Here is a 22,908-nt window from a genome sequence, read left to right as displayed (position 1 = left end):
AATGCTCTCTTGACTGTGTTTGCTTTGTTCTTGCTTGGTACTTTCAATGGGCTCTGTCTGAGGCGGGATTCGAACCCACGCCTGCTGGGGAGACTGCGACCTGAACGCAACGCCTTAGACCGCTCTGCCATCCTGGGAGCTGGTAATGCTCTCTTGACTGTGTTTGCTTGGTTCTTGCTTGGTACTTTCAATGGGCTCTGTCTGAGGCGGGATTCGAACCCACGCCTCCTGGGAAAACTGCGACCTGAACGCAACGCCTTAGACCGCTTTTCCATCCTGGCAGCTGGTAATGCCCTCTTTATTGTGTTTGCTTTGATATTGGTTGGTACTTTCAATGGGCTCTGTCTGAGGCGGGATTCGAACCCACGCCTCCTGGTGAGACTGCGACCTGAACGCAACGCCTTAGACCGCTCTGCCATCCTGGTAACTGGTAATGCTCTCGTGACTGTGTTTGCTTTGTTATTGCTTGGTAATTTCAATGGGCTCTGTCTGAGGCGGGATTCGAACCCACGCCTCCTGGAGAGACTGCGACCTGAACGCAACGCCTTAGACCGCTCTGCCATCCTGGCACCTCGTAATGCTCTCATGACTGTGTTTGCTTTGTTCTTGCTTGGTACTTTCAATGGGCTCTGTCTGAGGCGTGATTCGAACCCACGCCTCCTGGGGAGACTGCGACCTGAACGCAACGCCTTAGACCGCTTTTCCATCCTGGCAGCTGGTAATGCCCTCTTTACTGTGTTTGCTTTGATATTGCTTGGTACTTTCAATGGGCTCTGTCTGAGGCGGGATTCGAACCCACGCCTCCTGGGGTGACTGCGACCTGAACGCAACGCCTTAGACCGCTCTGCCATCCTGGCAACTGGTAATGCTCTCTTGACTGTGTTTGCTTTGTTCTAGCTTGGTACTTTCGATGGGCTCTGTCTGAGGTGGGATTCGAACCCACGCCTGCTTGGGAGACTGCGACCTGAACGCAACGCCTTAGACCGCTCTGCCATCCTGGCAACTGGTAATGCTCTCTTGACTGTGTTTGCTTTGTTCTTGCTTGGTACTTTCGATGGGCTCTGTCTGAGGTGGGATTCGAACCCACGCCTCCTGGGGTGACTGCGACCTGATCGCAACGCCTTAGACCGCTCTGCCATCCTGGCACCTGGTAATGCTCTCTTGAATGTGTTTGATTTGTTCTTGCTTGGTACTTTCGATGGGTTCTGTTTGAGGCGGGATTCGAACCCACGCCTCCTGGGGAGACTGCGACCTGAACGCAACGCCTTAGTCCGCTCTGCTATCCTGGCATCTGGTAATGCTCTATTGACTGTGTTTGCTTTGTTATTGCTCGGTAGTTTCAATGGGCTCTGTCTGAGGCGGGATTCGCACCCACGCCTCCTGGGGTTACTGCGACCTGAACGCAACGCCTTCGATCGCTCTGCCATCCTGGCAGCTGGTAATGCTCTCTTGACTGTGTTTGCTTTGTTCTTGCTTGGTACTTTCAATGTGCTCTGTCTGAGTCGGGATTCGAACCCACGCCTCCTGGGGAGACTGCGACCTGAACGCAGCGCCTTTGACCACTCTGCCATCCTGGCACCTGGTAATGCTCTCTTGAATGTGTTTGCTTTGTTCTTGCTTGGTACGTTCAATGGGCTCTGTCTGAGTCGGGATTCGAACCCACGCCTCCTGGGGAGACTGCGACCTGAACGCAACGCCTTAGACCGCTCTGCCATCCTGGCACCTCGTAATGCTCTCATGACTGTGTTTGCTTTGTTCTTGCTTGGTACTTTCAAAGGGCTCTGTCTGAGGTGGGATTCGCACCCACGCCTCCTGGGGTTACTGCGACGTGAACGCAACGCCTTGGACCGCTCTGCCATCCTGGCAGCTGGTAATGCTCTCTTGACTTTGCTTGCTTTGTTCTTGCTTGGTACTTTCAATGGGCTCTGTCAGAGGCGGGATTCGAACCCACGCCTCCTGGGGAGACTGCGACCTGAACGCAACGCCTTAGACCGCTCTGCCATCCTGGCAACTGGTAATGCTCTCTTGACTGTGTTTGCTTTGTTCTTGCTTGGTACCTTCAATGGGCTCTGTCTGAGGCGGGATTCGAACCCACGCCTCCTGGGGAGACTGCGACCTGAACGCAACGCCTTAGACCGCTCTGCCATCCTGGCAGCTGGTAATGCTCTCTTGACTGTGTTTGCTTTGTTCTTGCTTGGTACTTTCAATGGGCTCTGTCTGAGGCGGGATTCGAACCCACGCCTGCTGGGGAGACTGCGACCTGAACGCAACGCCTTAGACCGCTCTGCCATCCTGGCAGCTGGTAATGCTCTCTTGACTGTGTTTGCTTGGTTCTTGCTTGGTACTTTCAATGGGCTCTGTCTGAGGCGGGATTCGAACCCACGCCTCCTGGGGAGACTGCGACCTGAACGCAACGCCTTAGACCGCTTTTCCATCCTGGCAGCTGGTAATGCCCTCTTTACTGTGTTTGCTTTGATATTGCTTGGTACTTTCAATGGGCTCTGTCTGAGGCGGGATTCGAACCCCCGCCTCCTGGGGAGACTGCGACCTGAACGCAACGCCTTAGACCGCTCTGCCATCCTGGTAACTGGTAATGCTCTTGTGACTGTGTTTGCTTTGTTATTGCTTGGTAATTTCAATGGGCTCTGTCTGAGGCGGGATTCGAACCCACGCCTCCTGGGGAGACTGCGACCTGAACGCAACGCCTTAGACCGCTCTGCCATTCTGGCAGCTGGTAATGCTCTCTTGACTGTGTTTGCTTTGTTTTTGCTTGGTACTTTCAATGGGCTCTGTCTGAGGCGGGATTCGAACCCACGCCTCCTGGGGTTACTGCGACCTGAACGCAACGCCTTAGACCGCTCTGCCATCCTGGCAACTGGTAATGCCCTCTTTATTGTGTTTGCTTTGATATTGCTTGGTACTTTCAATGGGCTCTGTCTGAGGCGGGATTCCAACCCACGCCTACTGGGGAGACTGCGACCTGAACGCAACGCCTTAGACCGCTCTTCCATCCTGGCAACTGGTAATGCTCTCTTGACTGTGTTTGCTTTGTTCTTGCTTGGTACTTTCAATGGGCTCTGTCTGAGGCGGGATTCGAACCCACGCCTCCTGGGGTGACTGCGACGTGAACGCAACGCCTTAGACCGCTCTGCCATCCTGGCAGCTGGTAATGCTCTCTTGACTGTGTTTGCTTTGTTTTTGCTTGGTACTTTCAATGGGCTCTGTCTGAGTCGGGATTCGAACCCACGCCTCCTGGGGAGACTGCGACCTGAACGCAGCGCCTTTGACCACTCTGCCATCCTGGCACCTGGTAATGCTCTCTTGAATGTGTTTGCTTTGTTCTTGCTTGGTACGTTCAATGGGCTCTGTCTGAGTCGGGATTCGAACCCACGCCTCCTGGGGAGACTGCGACCTGAACGCAACGCCTTAGACCGCTCTGCCATCCTGGCACCTCGTAATGCTCTCATGACTGTGTTTGCTTTGTTCTTGCTTGGTACTTTCAATGGGCTCTGTCTGAGGTGGGATTCGCACCCACGCCTCCTGGGGTGACTGCGGCCTGAACGCAACGCCTTAGACCGCTCTGCCATCCTGGCAACTGGTAATCCTCTCATGACTGTGTTTGCTTTGTTCTTGCTTGGTACTTTCAATGGGCTCTGTCTGAGGTGGGAATCGCACCCACGCCTCCTGGGGTTTCTGCGACCTGAACGCAACGCTTTAGACCGCTCTGCCATCCTGGCAACTGGTAATGCTCTCTTTACTGTGTTTGCTTTGTTCTTGCTTGGTACTTTCAATGGGCTCTGTCTGAGGCGTGATTCGAACCCACGCCTCCTGGGGAGACTGCGACCTGAACGCAACGCCTTAGACCGCTCTGCCATCCTGGCAACTGGTAATGCTCTCTTGACTGTGTTTGCTTTGTTCTTGCTTGGTACTTTCAATGGGCTCTGTCTGAGGCGGGATTCGAACCCACGCCTCCTGGTGAGACTGCGACCTGAACGCAACGCCTTAGACCGCTCTGCCATCCTGGCAACTGGTAATGCTCTCTTGAATGTGTTTGCTTTGTTGTTGCTTGGTACTTTCAATGGGCTCTGTCTGAGGCGGGATTCGAACCCACGCCTCCTGGGAAAACTGCGACCTGAACGCAACGCCTTAGACCGCTTTTCCATCCTGGCAGCTGGTAATGCCCTCTTTATTGTGTTTGCTTTGATATTGCTTGGTACTTTCAATGGGCTCTGTCTGAGGCGGGATTCGAACCCACGCCTCCTGGTGAGACTGCGACCTGAACGCAACGCCTTAGACCGCTCTGCCATCCTGGTAACTGGTAATGCTCTCGTGACTGTGTTTGCTTTGTTATTGCTTGGTAATTTCAATGGGCTCTGTCTGAGGCGGGATTCGAACCCACGCCTCCTGGGGAGACTGCGACCTGAACGCAACGCCTTAGACCGCTCTGCCATCCTGGGAGCTGGTAATGCTCTCTTGACTTTGTTTGCTTTGTTCTTGCTTGGTACTTTCAATGGGCTCTGTCTGAGGTGGGATTCGAACCCACGCCTCCTGGGGTGACTGCGGCCTGAACGCAACGCCTTAGACCGCTCTGCCATCCTGGCAACTGGTAATCCTCTCATGACTGTGTTTGCTTTGTTCTTGCTTGGTACTTTCAATGGGCTCTGTCTGAGGTGGGAATCGCACCCACGCCTCCTGGGGTTACTGCGACCTGAACGCAACGCTTTAGACCGCTCTGCCATCCTGGCAACTGGTAATGCTCTCTTTACTGTGTTTGCTTTGTTCTTGCTTGGTACTTTCAATGGGCTCTGTCTGAGGCGTGATTCGAACCCACGCCTCCTGGGGAGACTGCGACCTGAACGCAACGCCTTAGACCGCTCTGCCATCCTGGCAACTGGTAATGCTCTCTTGACTGTGTTTGCTTTGTTCTTGCTTGGTACTTTCAATGGGCTCTGTCTGAGGCGGGATTCGAACCCACGCCTCCTGGTGAGACTGCGACCTGAACGCAACGCCTTAGACCGCTCTGCCATCCTGGCAACTGGTAATGCTCTCTTGAATGTGTTTGCTTTGTTGTTGCTTGGTACTTTCAATGGGCTCTGTCTGAGGCGGGATTCGAACCCACGCCTCCTGGGGAGACTGCGACCTGAACGCAACGCCTTAGACCGCTCTGCCATCCTGGCAACTGGTAATGCTCTCTTGACTGTGTTTGCTTTGTTCTTGCTTGGTACCTACAATGGGCTCTGTCTGAGGCGGGATTCGAACCCACGCCTCCTGGGGAGACTGCGACCTGAACGCAACGCCTTAGACCGCTCTGCCATCCTGGCAGCTGGTAATGCTCTCTTGACTGTGTTTGCTTTGTTCTTGCTTGGTACTTTCAATGGGCTCTGTCTGAGGCGGGATTCGAACCCACGCCTGCTGGGGAGACTGCGACCTGAACGCAACGCCTTAGACCGCTCTGCCATCCTGGGAGCTGGTAATGCTCTCTTGACTGTGTTTGCTTGGTTCTTGCTTGGTACTTTCAATGGGCTCTGTCTGAGGCGGGATTCGAACCCACGCCTCCTGGGAAAACTGCGACCTGAACGCAACGCCTTAGACCGCTTTTCCATCCTGGCAGCTGGTAATGCCCTCTTTATTGTGTTTGCTTTGATATTGGTTGGTACTTTCAATGGGCTCTGTCTGAGGCGGGATTCGAACCCACGCCTCCTGGTGAGACTGCGACCTGAACGCAACGCCTTAGACCGCTCTGCCATCCTGGTAACTGGTAATGCTCTCGTGACTGTGTTTGCTTTGTTATTGCTTGGTAATTTCAATGGGCTCTGTCTGAGGCGGGATTCGAACCCACGCCTCCTGGAGAGACTGCGACCTGAACGCAACGCCTTAGACCGCTCTGCCATCCTGGCACCTCGTAATGCTCTCATGACTGTGTTTGCTTTGTTCTTGCTTGGTACTTTCAATGGGCTCTGTCTGAGGCGGGATTCGAACCCACGCCTCCTGGGGAGACTGCGACCTGAACGCAACGCCTTAGACCGCTTTTCCATCCTGGCAGCTGGTAATGCCCTCTTTACTGTGTTTGCTTTGATATTGCTTGGTACTTTCAATGGGCTCTGTCTGAGGCGGGATTCGAACCCACGCCTCCTGGGGTGACTGCGACCTGAACGCAACGCCTTAGACCGCTCTGCCATCCTGGCAACTGGTAATGCTCTCTTGACTGTGTTTGCTTTGTTCTAGCTTGGTACTTTCGATGGGCTCTGTCTGAGGTGGGATTCGAACCCACGCCTGCTTGGGAGACTGCGACCTGAACGCAACGCCTTAGACCGCTCTGCCATCCTGGCAACTGGTAATGCTCTCTTGACTGTGTTTGCTTTGTTCTTGCTTGGTACTTTCGATGGGCTCTGTCTGAGGTGGGATTCGAACCCACGCCTCCTGGGGTGACTGCGACCTGATCGCAACGCCTTAGACCGCTCTGCCATCCTGGCACCTGGTAATGCTCTCTTGAATGTGTTTGATTTGTTCTTGCTTGGTACTTTCGATGGGTTCTGTTTGAGGCGGGATTCGAACCCACGCCTCCTGGGGAGACTGCGACCTGAACGCAACGCCTTAGTCCGCTCTGCTATCCTGGCATCTGGTAATGCTCTATTGACTGTGTTTGCTTTGTTATTGCTCGGTAGTTTCAATGGGCTCTGTCTGAGGCGGGATTCGCACCCACGCCTCCTGGGGTTACTGCGACCTGAACGCAACGCCTTCGATCGCTCTGCCATCCTGGCAGCTGGTAATGCTCTCTTGACTGTGTTTGCTTTGTTCTTGCTTGGTACTTTCAATGGGCACTGTCGGAGGCGGGATTCGAACCCACGCCTCCTGGGGTGACTGCGACCTGAACGCAACGCCTTAGACCGCTCTGCCATCCTGGCAGCTGGTAATGCTCTCTCTACTGTGTTTGCTTTGTTCTTGCTTGGTACTTTCAATGGGCACTGTCTGAGGCGGGATTCGAACCCACGCCTCCTGGGGTGACTGCGACCTGAACGCAACGCCTTAGACCGGTCTGCCATCCTGGCAGCTGGTAATGCTCTCTTTACTGAGTTTGCTTTGTTCTTTCATGGTACTTTCAATGGGCTATGTCTGAGGTGGGATTCGAACCCACGCCTCCTGGGGTTACTGCGACCTGAACGCAACGCCTTAGACCGCTCTGCCATCCTGGCACCTGGTAATGCTCTCTTGAATGTGGTTGCTTTGTTCTTGCTTGGTACTTTCGATGGGCTCTGTTTGAGGCGGGATTCGAACCCACGCCTCCTGGGGAGACTGCGACCTGAACGCAACGCCTTAGACCGCTCTGCCATCCTGGCACCTGGTAATGCTCTCTTGAATGTGTTTGATTTGTTCTTGCTTGGTACTTTCGATGGGTTCTGTTTGAGGCGGGATTCGAACCCACGCCTCCTGGGGAGACTGCGACCTGAACGCAACGCCTTAGACCGCTCTGCTATCCTGGCATCTGGTAATGCTCTATTGACTGTGTTTGCTTTGTTCTTGCTCGGTACTTTCAATGAGCTCTGTCTGAGGCGGGATTCGAACCCACGCCTCCTGGGGTGACTGCGACCTGAACGCAACGCCTTAGACCGCTCTGCCATCCTGGCAACTGGTAATGCTCTCTTGACTGTGTTTGCTTTGTTCTAGCTTGGTACTTTCAATGGGCTCTGTCTGAGGCGGGATTCGCACCCACGCCTCCTGGGGTTACTGCGACCTGAACGCAACGCCTTAGACCGCTCTGCCATCCTGGCACCTGGTAATGCTCTCTTGAATGTGTTTGCTTTGTTCTTGCTCGGTACTTTTAATGGGCTCTGTCAGAGGTGGGATTCGAACCCACGCCTCCTGGGGTGACTGCGACCTGAACGCAACGCCTTAGACCGCTCTGCCATCCTGGCAGCTGGTAATGCTCTCTTGACTGTGTTTGCTTTGTTCTTGCTTGGTACTTTCGATGGGCTCTGTCTGAGGTGGGATTCGAACCCACGCCTCCTGGGGTGACTGCGACCTGATCGCAACGCCTTAGACCGCTCTGCCATCCTGGCACCTGGTAATGCTCTCTTGAATGTGTTTGATTTGTTCTTGCTTGGTACTTTCGATGGGTTCTGTTTGAGGCGGGATTCGAACCCACGCCTCCTGGGGAGACTGCGACCTGAACGCAACGCCTTAGTCCGCTCTGCCATCCTGGCACCTGGTAATGCTCTCTTGAATGTGGTTGCTTTGTTCTTGCTTGGTACTTTCGATGGGCTCTGTCTGAGGCGGGATTCGAACCCACGCCTCCTGGGGTGACTGCAACGTGAACGCAACGCCTTAGACCGCTCTGCCATCCTGGCAACTGGTAATGCTCTCTTGACTGTGTTTGCTTTGTTCTTGCTTGGTACTTTCAATTGGCTCTGTCTGAGGCGGGATTCGAACCCACGCCTCCTGGGGTGACTGCGACCTGAACGCAACGCCTTAGACCGCTCTGCCATCCTGGCAACTGGTAATGCTCTCTTGACTGTGTTTGCTTTGTTCTAGCTTGGTACTTTCGATGGGCTCTGTCTGAGGTGGGATTCGAACCCACGCCTGCTTGGGAGACTGCGACCTGAACGCAACGCCTTAGACCGCTCTGCCATCCTGGCAACTGGTAATGCTCTCTTGACTGTGTTTGCTTTGTTCTTGCTTGGTACTTTCGATGGGCTCTGTCTGAGGTGGGATTCGAACCCACGCCTCCTGGGGAGACTGCGACCTGAACGCAACGCCTTAGTCCGCTCTGCTATCCTGGCATCTGGTAATGCTCTATTGACTGTGTTTGCTTTGTTATTGCTCGGTAGTTTCAATGGGCTCTGTCTGAGGCGGGATTCGCACCCACGCCTCCTGGGGTTACTGCGACCTGAACGCAACGCCTTCGATCGCTCTGCCATCCTGGCAGCTGGTAATGCTCTCTTGACTGTGTTTGCTTTGTTCTTGCTTGGTACTTTCAATGGGCACTGTCTGAGGCGGGATTCGAACCCACGCCTCCTGGGGTGACTGCGACCTGAACGCAACGCCTTAGACCGGTCTGCCATCCTGGCAGCTGGTAATGCGCTCTCTACTGAGTTTGCTTTGTTCTTGCTTGGTACTTTCAATGGGCACTGTCTGAGGCGGGATTCGAACCCACGCCTCCTGGGGTGACTGCGACCTGAACGCAACGCCTTAGTCCGGTCTGCCATCCTGGCAGCTGGTAATGCTCTCTTTACTGAGTTTGCTTTGTTCTTGCCTGGTACTTTCAATGGGCTATGTCTGAGGTGGGATTCGAACCCACGCCTCCTGGGGAGACTGCGACCTGAACGAAACGCCTTAGACCGCTCTGCCATCCTGGCAACTGGTAATGCTCTCTTGACTGTGTTTGCTTTGTTCTAGCTTGGTACTTTCAATGGGCTCTGTCTGTGGCGGGATTCGAACCCACGCCTCCTGGGGAGACTGCGACCTGAACGCAACGCCTTAGACCGCTCTGCCATCCTGGCAACTGGTAATGCTCTCTTGACTGTGTTTGCTTTGTTTTTGCTTGGTACTTTCGATGGGCTCTGTCTGAGGTGGGATTCGAACCCACGCCTCCTGGGGTGACTGCGACCTGAACGCAACGCCTTAGACCGCTCTGCCATCCTGGCAACTGGTAATGCTCTCTTGACTGTGTTTGCTTTGTTCTTGCTTGGTACTTTCGATGGGCTCTGTCTGAGGTGGGATTCGAACCCACGCCTCCTGGGGAGACTGCGACCTGAACGCAACGCCTTAGAGTCAAGTCAAGTCAATTTTATTTGTATAGCCCTTAATCACAGACAGTCTCAAAGGGCTTTACATAGCCACAATCGACATCCCCGATCTTAACCCCCAGGAGGGCAAGGAAAAACTCACAAAACCTCATTAGGGGAAAAGTGAGAAACCTTGAGAAGGGACCACAGATGGGGGAATCCCCCTTCCAGGATGACCAGGTTGCAATGGATGCCAACTGGGCAACATTTGACACATACAATGATGCTATGCAATAATAGATGAGATAATATAAGAGTCAATTGAATGAAGTGCTGCAGGAAGATGACTTCAGTGGAGTGGGTCCTCATCCAGGGCCGTAATATCCATGGCAGCATATCCGAAGATGAGCCTTCGATCTTGTACCGGTCAGTTGGTGTAAATTCAGTACAGCCACTTCCAAGTGAATCGCCATCACCTAATTCGGGGAATTGGGAACAGAAAAGAAAGAACAGAAATAGCAAACAGGCCAACAAGTAGTTCAATGAAGTGCTGAAATATAAGGAAATCAGAAAAGGCGCTGCATGAAGACGACTTCGGCAGAGCAGGTCCCTTCCCGGTTCGTCAGTGCCGTAATCTTCAAAGCATGTCCCCATCACCTAATACCCAAGCAGGGGAAGGAGGGGGCAGAAAAGAGAAGAAGCGGCAGTAAACAGGCCAACAAATAATTAAATTAGATGCTAAAGTATATAAATAAATTGATCAAATGTCGCGCTGCAGGAAGACGACATCACTGGAACAGGTGCATGCCCAGTTGGTCAATGCCTTAAACTTCCTAGTGGGTCACTGTTTTGAAACAATTCTGATACTGCTTATGATCAATTACAGCATCAATAAGAGTGACTAGTAGCGAGACTGATGCCCAATCGCCAGGCTACAATGGGTTAAGCTGTCTGTTATGTCCAATCAGACAAGCGTGAGCCCTTGAGTAGACACTGCTTACAATCAATTACAGTATCAAATAATATAATAGTCACAACTCATGATCAATTGCTATGACTTATTATTAACTTCAGGATCGCGGATCGTCGGCGACTTACATGGACAACAAACACTTCACTGCGTTAAACAAGCGGCACATTTTATTTAACCCACAGTATAAAGTGTACAAGCAAGCAAGCAAGCAACAATTGTATTTCAGCTCATAGATTACATGCAATACATAAATCTCATTACCGTGTGCTGGAAGGACGGAGAGCCCCGGCGTCCTCAGTAATGCGAGCAAAAAATACGATGCTGGGCGTCCGCGCGTAAAACCCTCAGCCGACTCTACTTTCGTTTTGCCTCCGTCACATTCTTATAGCCAATATTTCACCCCATCCCCTCCCGTTCGAGTGCGCTTTGATGGTTCGCATGGCCCTTCGCACAACTTTGGCCTTTGCCAATCCTCACTCCCTTTTCGTTATCGACTGTACTTTTTCGCATGAGTCAGACATTCCTGGTGCTTAGGCCCTGTACGAATTCTCTTCAATTATTCCCGTTCTCATAACACATAGATACAACCTGTGCAAATTCTCATAACACATAGATGCAGCCTGTGCAAATTCTCATAACACATAGATGCAGCCTGTGCAAATTCTCACAACACATAGACACAGCCTGCGCAAATTCTCATAACACATAAACACAGACATCTACTAACGCGTGTATATAGGTATAAAATGGTTATTATGCAGCATTTATGTGGTAAAACAACATTAATAAACCATATTTCACTTCAGTCACCGTCACCTAATCCCCCAGCCGGGGGAAAAGGGGGCAGAAAAGAAAACAAAAGAAAAAAAAAGCGGCATAAACAGGCCAACAAATATTTCAGCTAAATGCACAAGAGTATAAATGCGTCTTTAATAGTGTTTTGAACATTTCTACTGAGGTGGCGCCTCTAATATCTGAGGGAAGTGCATTCCAAAGCATTGGTGCCCGAATAGAGAACGCTCTAGAACCTGCGGACTTCTTTTTGGCTCGCGGGATCACTAAAAGACCAGCATTTTGTGAGCGAAGGTTTCGGGACGGAACATATGGTACCACGAGGTCAACGAGATAAGAAGGTTTTAAGCCGTGCAATATTTTAAAAGTAAGTAGCAGAACTTTAAAATCACATCTCAAGTGGACCGGAAGCCAATGCAAATTGGCTAATATCGGGGTAATATGATCAAACTTTCTCGTCTTAGTTAAGAGTCTGGCTGCTGCATTTTGAACTAACTGCAGACTTTTAATACTCGACATGGGGAGACCCGAGAGCAAAGCGTTACAATAGTCGAGGCGAGACGTAACAAACGCATGGATTAAGATTTCCGCGTCACACGTTGATAGAATTGGGCGAATTTTAGCAATGTTACGCAGATGAAAAAACGCAGTTCGAGTAATATTATTAATGTGCATTTGAAAAGACATAGTTGCGTCAAATATAACACCGAGATTTTTTGTTGAATCCTTTTGGATAATATTACATTTATCGATATTCAGAGTGGTGTCTTTGAAAAGGTACCGATGACGCGCTGGTACCTGGTAATGCTCTCTTGAATGTGTTTGATTTGTTCTTGCTTGGTAATTTCAATGGGCACTGTCGGAGGCGGGATTCGAACCCACGCCTCCTGGGGTGACTGCGACCTGAACGCAAAGCCTTAGACCGCTCTGCCATCCTGGCAGCTGGTAATGCTCTCTCTACTGTGTTTGCTTTGTTCTTGCTTGGTACCTACAATGGGCTCTGTCTGAGGCGGGATTCGAACCCACGCCTCCTGGGGAGACTGCGACCTGAACGCAACGCCTTAGACCGCTCTGCCATCCTGGCAGCTGGTAATGCTCTCTTGACTGTGTTTGCTTTGTTCTTGCTTGGTACTTTCAATGGGCTCTGTCTGAGGCGGGATTCGAACCCACGCCTGCTGGGGAGACTGCGACCTGAACGCAACGCCTTAGACCGCTCTGCCATCCTGGGAGCTGGTAATGCTCTCTTGACTGTGTTTGCTTGGTTCTTGCTTGGTACTTTCAATGGGCTCTGTCTGAGGCGGGATTCGAACCCACGCCTCCTGGGAAAACTGCGACCTGAACGCAACGCCTTAGACCGCTTTTCCATCCTGGCAGCTGGTAATGCCCTCTTTATTGTGTTTGCTTTGATATTGGTTGGTACTTTCAATGGGCTCTGTCTGAGGCGGGATTCGAACCCACGCCTCCTGGTGAGACTGCGACCTGAACGCAACGCCTTAGACCGCTCTGCCATCCTGGTAACTGGTAATGCTCTCGTGACTGTGTTTGCTTTGTTATTGCTTGGTAATTTCAATGGGCTCTGTCTGAGGCGGGATTCGAACCCACGCCTCCTGGAGAGACTGCGACCTGAACGCAACGCCTTAGACCGCTCTGCCATCCTGGCACCTCGTAATGCTCTCATGACTGTGTTTGCTTTGTTCTTGCTTGGTACTTTCAATGGGCTCTGTCTGAGGCGGGATTCGAACCCACGCCTCCTGGGGAGACTGCGACCTGAACGCAACGCCTTAGACCGCTTTTCCATCCTGGCAGCTGGTAATGCCCTCTTTACTGTGTTTGCTTTGATATTGCTTGGTACTTTCAATGGGCTCTGTCTGAGGCGGGATTCGAACCCACGCCTCCTGGGGTGACTGCGACCTGAACGCAACGCCTTAGACCGCTCTGCCATCCTGGCAACTGGTAATGCTCTCTTGACTGTGTTTGCTTTGTTCTAGCTTGGTACTTTCGATGGGCTCTGTCTGAGGTGGGATTCGAACCCACGCCTGCTTGGGAGACTGCGACCTGAACGCAACGCCTTAGACCGCTCTGCCATCCTGGCAACTGGTAATGCTCTCTTGACTGTGTTTGCTTTGTTCTTGCTTGGTACTTTCGATGGGCTCTGTCTGAGGTGGGATTCGAACCCACGCCTCCTGGGGTGACTGCGACCTGATCGCAACGCCTTAGACCGCTCTGCCATCCTGGCACCTGGTAATGCTCTCTTGAATGTGTTTGATTTGTTCTTGCTTGGTACTTTCGATGGGTTCTGTTTGAGGCGGGATTCGAACCCACGCCTCCTGGGGAGACTGCGACCTGAACGCAACGCCTTAGTCCGCTCTGCTATCCTGGCATCTGGTAATGCTCTATTGACTGTGTTTGCTTTGTTATTGCTCGGTAGTTTCAATGGGCTCTGTCTGAGGCGGGATTCGCACCCACGCCTCCTGGGGTTACTGCGACCTGAACGCAACGCCTTCGATCGCTCTGCCATCCTGGCAGCTGGTAATGCTCTCTTGACTGTGTTTGCTTTGTTCTTGCTTGGTACTTTCAATGGGCACTGTCGGAGGCGGGATTCGAACCCACGCCTCCTGGGGTGACTGCGACCTGAACGCAACGCCTTAGACCGCTCTGCCATCCTGGCAGCTGGTAATGCTCTCTCTACTGTGTTTGCTTTGTTCTTGCTTGGTACTTTCAATGGGCACTGTCTGAGGCGGGATTCGAACCCACGCCTCCTGGGGTGACTGCGACCTGAACGCAACGCCTTAGACCGGTCTGCCATCCTGGCAGCTGGTAATGCTCTCTTTACTGAGTTTGCTTTGTTCTTTCATGGTACTTTCAATGGGCTATGTCTGAGGTGGGATTCGAACCCACGCCTCCTGGGGTTACTGCGACCTGAACGCAACGCCTTAGACCGCTCTGCCATCCTGGCACCTGGTAATGCTCTCTTGAATGTGGTTGCTTTGTTCTTGCTTGGTACTTTCGATGGGCTCTGTCTGAGGTGGGATTCGAACCCACGCCTCCTGGGGTTACTGCGACCTGAACGCAACGCCTTAGACCGCTCTGCCATCCTGGCACCTGGTAATGCTCTCTTGAATGTGGTTGCTTTGTTCTTGCTTGGTACTTTCGATGGGCTCTGTTTGAGGCGGGATTCGAACCCACGCCTCCTGGGGAGACTGCGACCTGAACGCAACGCCTTAGACCGCTCTGCTATCCTGGCATCTGGTAATGCTCTATTGACTGTGTTTGCTTTGTTCTTGCTCGGTACTTTCAATGAGCTCTGTCTGAGGCGGGATTCGAACCCACGCCTCCTGGGGTGACTGCGACCTGAACGCAACGCCTTAGACCGCTCTGCCATCCTGGCAACTGGTAATGCTCTCTTGACTGTGTTTGCTTTGTTCTAGCTTGGTACTTTCAATGGGCTCTGTCTGAGGCGGGATTCGCACCCACGCCTCCTGGGGTTACTGCGACCTGAACGCAACGCCTTAGACCGGTCTGCCATCCTGGCAGCTGGTAATGCTCTCTTTACTGAGTTTGCTTTGTTCTTTCATGGTACTTTCAATGGGCTATGTCTGAGGTGGGATTCGAACCCACGCCTCCTGGGGTTACTGCGACCTGAACGCAACGCCTTAGACCGCTCTGCCATCCTGGCACCTGGTAATGCTCTCTTGAATGTGGTTGCTTTGTTCTTGCTTGGTACTTTCGATGGGCTCTGTCTGAGGTGGGATTCGAACCCACGCCTCCTGGGGTTACTGCGACCTGAACGCAACGCCTTAGACCGCTCTGCCATCCTGGCACCTGGTAATGCTCTCTTGAATGTGGTTGCTTTGTTCTTGCTTGGTACTTTCGATGGGCTCTGTTTGAGGCGGGATTCGAACCCACGCCTCCTGGGGAGACTGCGACCTGAACGCAACGCCTTAGACCGCTCTGCCATCCTGGCACCTGGTAATGCTCTCTTGAATGTGTTTGATTTGTTCTTGCTTGGTACTTTCGATGGGTTCTGTTTGAGGCGGGATTCGAACCCACGCCTCCTGGGGAGACTGCGACCTGAACGCAACGCCTTAGACCGCTCTGCTATCCTGGCATCTGGTAATGCTCTATTGACTGTGTTTGCTTTGTTCTTGCTCGGTACTTTCAATGAGCTCTGTCTGAGGCGGGATTCGAACCCACGCCTCCTGGGGTGACTGCGACCTGAACGCAACGCCTTAGACCGCTCTGCCATCCTGGCAACTGGTAATGCTCTCTTGACTGTGTTTGCTTTGTTCTAGCTTGGTACTTTCAATGGGCTCTGTCTGAGGCGGGATTCGCACCCACGCCTCCTGGGGTTACTGCGACCTGAACGCAACGCCTTAGACCGCTCTGCCATCCTGGCACCTGGTAATGCTCTCTTGAATGTGTTTGCTTTGTTCTTGCTCGGTACTTTTAATGGGCTCTGTCAGAGGTGGGATTCGAACCCACGCCTCCTGGGGTGACTGCGACCTGAACGCAACGCCTTAGACCGCTCTGCCATCCTGGCAGCTGGTAATGCTCTCTTGACTGTGTTTGCTTTGTTCTTGCTTGGTACTTTCGATGGGCTCTGTCTGAGGTGGGATTCGAACCCACGCCTCCTGGGGTGACTGCGACCTGATCGCAACGCCTTAGACCGCTCTGCCATCCTGGCACCTGGTAATGCTCTCTTGAATGTGTTTGATTTGTTCTTGCTTGGTACTTTCGATGGGTTCTGTTTGAGGCGGGATTCGAACCCACGCCTCCTGGGGAGACTGCGACCTGAACGCAACGCCTTAGTCCGCTCTGCCATCCTGGCACCTGGTAATGCTCTCTTGAATGTGGTTGCTTTGTTCTTGCTTGGTACTTTCGATGGGCTCTGTCTGAGGCGGGATTCGAACCCACGCCTCCTGGGGTGACTGCGACGTGAACGCAACGCCTTAGACCGCTCTGCCATCCTGGCAACTGGTAATGCTCTCTTGACTGTGTTTGCTTTGTTCTTGCTTGGTACTTTCAATTGGCTCTGTCTGAGGCGGGATTCGAACCCACGCCTCCTGGGGTGACTGCGACCTGAACGCAACGCCTTAGACCGCTCTGCCATCCTGGCAACTGGTAATGCTCTCTTGACTGTGTTTGCTTTGTTCTAGCTTGGTACTTTCGATGGGCTCTGTCTGAGGTGGGATTCGAACCCACGCCTGCTTGGGAGACTGCGACCTGAACGCAACGCCTTAGACCGCTCTGCCATCCTGGCAACTGGTAATGCTCTCTTGACTGTGTTTGCTTTGTTCTTGCTTGGTACTTTCGATGGGCTCTGTCTGAGGTGGGATTCGAACCCACGCCTCCTGGGGAGACTGCGACCTGAACGCAACGCCTTAGTCCGCTCTGCTATCCTGGCATCTGGTAATGCTCTATTGACTGTGTTTGCTTTGTTATTGCTCGGTAGTTTCAATGGGCTCTGTCTGAGGCGGGATTCGCACCCACGCCTCCTGGGGTTACTGCGACCTGAACGCAACGCCTTCGATCGCTCTGCCATCCTGGCAGCTGGTAATGCTCTCTTGACTGTGTTTGCTTTGTTCTTGCTTGGTACTTTCAATGGGCACTGTCTGAGGCGGGATTCGAACCCACGCCTCCTGGGGTGACTGCGACCTGAACGCAACGCCTTAGACCGGTCTGCCATCCTGGCAGCTGGTAATGCGCTCTCTACTGAGTTTGCTTTTTTCTTGCTTGGTACTTTCAATGGGCACTGTCTGAGGCGGGATTCGAACCCACGCCTCCTGGGGTGACTGCGACCTGAACGCAACGCCTTAGTCCGGTCTGCCATCCTGGCAACTGGTAATGCTCTCTTGACTGTGTTTGCTTTGTTCTTTCATGGTACTTTCAATGGGCTATGTCTGAGGTGGGATTCGAACCCACGCCTCCTGGGGTTACTGCGACCTGAACGCAACGCCTTAGACCGCTCTGCCATCCTGGCAACTGGTAATGCTCTCTTGACTGTGTTTGCTTTGTTCTAGCTTGGTACTTTCAATGGGCTCTGTCTGAGGCGGGATTCGCACCCACGCCTCCTGGGGTTACTGCGACCTGAACGCAACGCCTTAGACCGCTCTGCCATCCTGGCACCTGGTAATGCTCTCTTGAATGTGTTTGCTTTGTTCTTGCTCGGTACTTTTAATGGGCTCTGTCAGAGGTGGGATTCGAACCCACGCCTCCTGGGGTGACTGCGACCTGAACGCAACGCCTTAGACCGCTCTGCCATCCTGGCAGCTGGTAATGCTCTCTTGACTGTGTTTGCTTTGTTCTTGCTTGGTACTTTCGATGGGCTCTGTCTGAGGTGGGATTCGAACCCACGCCTCCTGGGGTGACTGCGACCTGATCGCAACGCCTTAGACCGCTCTGCCATCCTGGCACCTGGTAATGCTCTCTTGAATGTGTTTGATTTGTTCTTGCTTGGTACTTTCGATGGGTTCTGTTTGAGGCGGGATTCGAACCCACGCCTCCTGGGGAGACTGCGACCTGAACGCAACGCCTTAGTCCGCTCTGCCATCCTGGCACCTGGTAATGCTCTCTTGAATGTGGTTGCTTTGTTCTTGCTTGGTACTTTCGATGGGCTCTGTCTGAGGCGGGATTCGAACCCACGCCTCCTGGGGTGACTGCGACGTGAACGCAACGCCTTAGACCGCTCTGCCATCCTGGCAACTGGTAATGCTCTCTTGACTGTGTTTGCTTTGTTCTTGCTTGGTACTTTCAATTGGCTCTGTCTGAGGCGGGATTCGAACCCACGCCTCCTGGGGTGACTGCGACCTGAACGCAACGCCTTAGACCGCTCTGCCATCCTGGCAACTGGTAATGCTCTCTTGACTGTGTTTGCTTTGTTCTAGCTTGGTACTTTCGATGGGCTCTGTCTGAGGTGGGATTCGAACCCACGCCTGCTTGGGAGACTGCGACCTGAACGCAACGCCTTAGACCGCTCTGCCATCCTGGCAACTGGTAATGCTCTCTTGACTGTGTTTGCTTTGTTCTTGCTTGGTACTTTCGATGGGCTCTGTCTGAGGTGGGATTCGAACCCACGCCTCCTGGGGAGACTGCGACCTGAACGCAACGCCTTAGTCCGCTCTGCTATCCTGGCATCTGGTAATGCTCTATTGACTGTGTTTGCTTTGTTATTGCTCGGTAGTTTCAATGGGCTCTGTCTGAGGCGGGATTCGCACCCACGCCTCCTGGGGTTACTGCGACCTGAACGCAACGCCTTCGATCGCTCTGCCATCCTGGCAGCTGGTAATGCTCTCTTGACTGTGTTTGCTTTGTTCTTGCTTGGTACTTTCAATGGGCACTGTCTGAGGCGGGATTCGAACCCACGCCTCCTGGGGTGACTGCGACCTGAACGCAACGCCTTAGACCGGTCTGCCATCCTGGCAGCTGGTAATGCGCTCTCTACTGAGTTTGCTTTGTTCTTGCTTGGTACTTTCAATGGGCACTGTCTGAGGCGGGATTCGAACCCACGCCTCCTGGGGTGACTGCGACCTGAACGCAACGCCTTAGTCCGGTCTGCCATCCTGGCAGCTGGTAATGCTCTCTTTACTGAGTTTGCTTTGTTCTTGCCTGGTACTTTCAATGGGCTATGTCTGAGGCGGGATTCGAACCCACGCCTCCTGGGGAGACTGCGACCTGAACGAAACGCCTTAGACCGCTCTGCCATCCTGGCAACTGGTAATGCTCTCTTGACTGTGTTTGCTTTGTTCTAGCTTGGTACTTTCAATGGGCTCTGTCTGTGGCGGGATTCGAACCCACGCCTCCTGGGGAGACTGCGACCTGAACGCAACGCCTTAGACCGCTCTGCCATCCTGGCAACTGGTAATGCTCTCTTGACTGTGTTTGCTTTGTTTTTGCTTGGTACTTTCGATGGGCTCTGTCTGAGGTGGGATTCGAACCCACGCCTCCTGGGGTGACTGCGACCTGAACGCAACGCCTTAGACCGCTCTGCCATCCTGGCAACTGGTAATGCTCTCTTGACTGTGTTTGCTTTGTTCTTGCTTGGTACTTTCGATGGGCTCTGTCTGAGGTGGGATTCGAACCCACGCCTCCTGGGGAGACTGCGACCTGAACGCAACGCCTTAGAGTCAAGTCAAGTCAATTTTATTTGTATAGCCCTTAATCACAGACAGTCTCAAAGGGCTTTACATAGCCACAATCGACATCCCCGATCTTAACCCCCAGGAGGGCAAGGAAAAACTCACAAAACCTCATTAGGGGAAAAGTGAGAAACCTTGAGAAGGGACCACAGATGGGGGAATCCCCCTTCCAGGATGACCAGGTTGCAATGGATGCCAACTGGGCAACATTTGACACATACAATGATGCTATGCAATAATAGATGAGATAATATAAGAGTCAATTGAATGAAGTGCTGCAGGAAGATGACTTCAGTGGAGTGGGTCCTCATCCAGGGCCGTAATATCCATGGCAGCATATCCGAAGATGAGCCTTCGATCTTGTACCGGTCAGTTGGTGTAAATTCAGTACAGCCACTTCCAAGTGAATCGCCATCACCTAATTCGGGGAATTGGGAACAGAAAAGAAAGAACAGAAATAGCAAACAGGCCAACAAGTAGTTCAATGAAGTGCTGAAATATAAGGAAATCAGAAAAGGCGCTGCATGAAGACGACTTCGGCAGAGCAGGTCCCTTCCCGGTTCGTCAGTGCCGTAATCTTCAAAGCATGTCCCCATCACCTAATACCCAAGCAGGGGAAGGAGGGGGCAGAAAAGAGAAGAAGCGGCAGTAAACAGGCCAACAAATAATTAAATTAGATGCTAAAGTATATAAATAAATTGATCAAATGTCGCGCTGCAGGAAGACGACATCACTGGAACAGGTGCATGCCCAGTTGGTCAATGCCTTAAACTTCCTAGTGGGTCACTGTTTTGAAACAATTCTGATACTGCTTATGATCAATTACAGCATCAATAAGAGTGACTAGTAGCGAGACTGATGCCCAATCGCCAGGCTACAATGGGTTAAGCTGTCTGTTATGTCCAATCAGACAAGCGTGAGCCCTTGAGTAGACACTGCTTACAATCAATTACAGTATCAAATAATATAATAGTCACAACTCATGATCAATTGCTATGACTTATTATTAACTTCAGGATCGCGGATCGTCGGCGACTTACATGGACAACAAACACTTCACTGCGTTAAACAAGCGGCACATTTTATTTAACCCACAGTATAAAGTGTACAAGCAAGCAAGCAAGCAACAATTGTATTTCAGCTCATAGATTACATGCAATACATAAATCTCATTACCGTGTGCTGGAAGGACGGAGAGCCCCGGCGTCCTCAGTAATGCGAGCAAAAAATACGATGCTGGGCGTCCGCGCGTAAAACCCTCAGCCGACTCTACTTTCGTTTTGCCTCCGTCACATTCTTATAGCCAATATTTCACCCCATCCCCTCCCGTTCGAGTGCGCTTTGATGGTTCGCATGGCCCTTCGCACAACTTTGGCCTTTGCCAATCCTCACTACCTTTTCGTTATCGACTGTACTTTTTCGCATGAGTCAGACATTCCTGGTGCTTAGGCCCTGTACGAATTCTCTTCAATTATTCCCGTTCTCATAACACATAGATACAACCTGTGCAAATTCTCATAACACATAGATGCAGCCTGTGCAAATTCTCATAACACATAGATGCAGCCTGTGCAAATTCTCACAACACATAGACACAGCCTGCGCAAATTCTCATAACACATAAACACAGACATCTACTAACGCGTGTATATAGGTATAAAATGGTTATTATGCAGCATTTATGTGGTAAAACAACATTAATAAACCATATTTCACTTCAGTCACCGTCACCTAATCCCCCAGCCGGGGGAAAAGGGGGCAGAAAAGAAAACAAAAGAAAAAAAAAGCGGCAGTAAACAGGCCAACAAATATTTCAGCTAAATGCACAAGAGTATAAATGCGTCTTTAATAGTGTTTTGAACATTTCTACTGAGGTGGCGCCTCTAATATCTGAGGGAAGTGCATTCCAAAGCATTGGTGCCCGACTAGAGAACGCTCTAGAACCTGCGGACTTCTTTTTGGCTCGCGGGATCACTAAAAGACCAGCATTTTGTGAGCGAAGGTTTCGGGACGGAACATATGGTACCACGAGGTCAACGAGATAAGAAGGTTTTAAGCCGTGCAATATTTTAAAAGTAAGTAGCAGAACTTTAAAATCACATCTCAAGTGGACCGGAAGCCAATGCAAATTGGCTAATATCGGGGTAATATGATCAAACTTTCTCGTCTTAGTTAAGAGTCTGGCTGCTGCATTTTGAACTAACTGCACACTTTTAATACTCGACATGGGGAGACCCGAGAGCAAAGCGTTACAATAGTCGAGGCGAGACGTAACAAACGCATGGATTAAGATTTCCGCGTCACACGTTGATAGAATTGGGCGAATTTTAGCAATGTTACGCAGATGAAAAAACGCAGTTCGAGTAATATTTTTAAGGTGCATTTGAAAAGACATAGTTGCGTCAAATATAACACCGAGATTTTTTGTTGAATCCTTTTGGATAATATTACATTTATCGATATTCAGAGTGGTGTCTTTGAAAAGGTACCGATGACGCGCTGGTACCTGGTAATGCTCTCTCTACTGTGTTTGCTTTGTTCTTGCTTGGTACTTTCAATGGGCACTGTCTGAGGCGGGATTCGAACCCACGCCTCCTGGGGTGACTGCGACCTGAACGCAACGCCTTAGACCGGTCTGCCATCCTGGCAGCTGGTAATGCGCTCTCTACTGAGTTTGCTTTGTTCTTGCCTGGTACTTTCAATGGGCTATGTCTGAGGCGGGATTCGAACCCACGCCTCCTAGGGAGACTGCGACCTGAACGAAACGCCTTAGACCGCTCTGCCATCCTGGCAACTGGTAATGCTCTCTTGACTGTGTTTGCTTTGTTATTGCTTGGTACTTTCGATGGGCTCTGTCTGAGGTGGGATTCGAACCCACGCCTCCTGGGGAGACTGCGACCTGAACGCAACGCCTTAGACCGCTCTGCCATCCTGGCAACTGGTAATGCTCTCTTGACTGTGTTTGCTTTGTTCTTGCTTGGTACTTTCGATGGGCTCTGTCTGAGGTGGGATTCGAACCCACGCCTCCTGGGGAGACTGCGACCTGAACGCAACGCCTTAGACCGCTCTGCCATCCTGGCACCTGGTAATGCTCTCTTGAATGTGGTTGCTTTGTTCTTGCTTGGTACTTTCGATGGGCTCTGTTTGAGGCGGGATTCGAACCCACGCCTCCTGGGGAGACTGCGACCTGAACGCAACGCCTTAGACCGCTCTGCCATCCTGGCACCTGGTAATGCTCTCTAGAATGTGGTTGCTTTGTTCTTGCTCGGTACTTTCAATGGGCTCT

The sequence above is a fragment of the Idiotropiscis lumnitzeri genome, unplaced genomic scaffold (assembly GCF_059441095.1).
Source record: "Idiotropiscis lumnitzeri isolate Australia: NSW breed Sydney's pygmy pipehorse unplaced genomic scaffold, RoL_Ilum_1.0 HiC_scaffold_29, whole genome shotgun sequence".
Lineage (NCBI taxonomy): Eukaryota > Metazoa > Chordata > Actinopteri > Syngnathiformes > Syngnathidae > Idiotropiscis > Idiotropiscis lumnitzeri.
Note: the sequence above shows the minus strand (reverse complement) of the source record.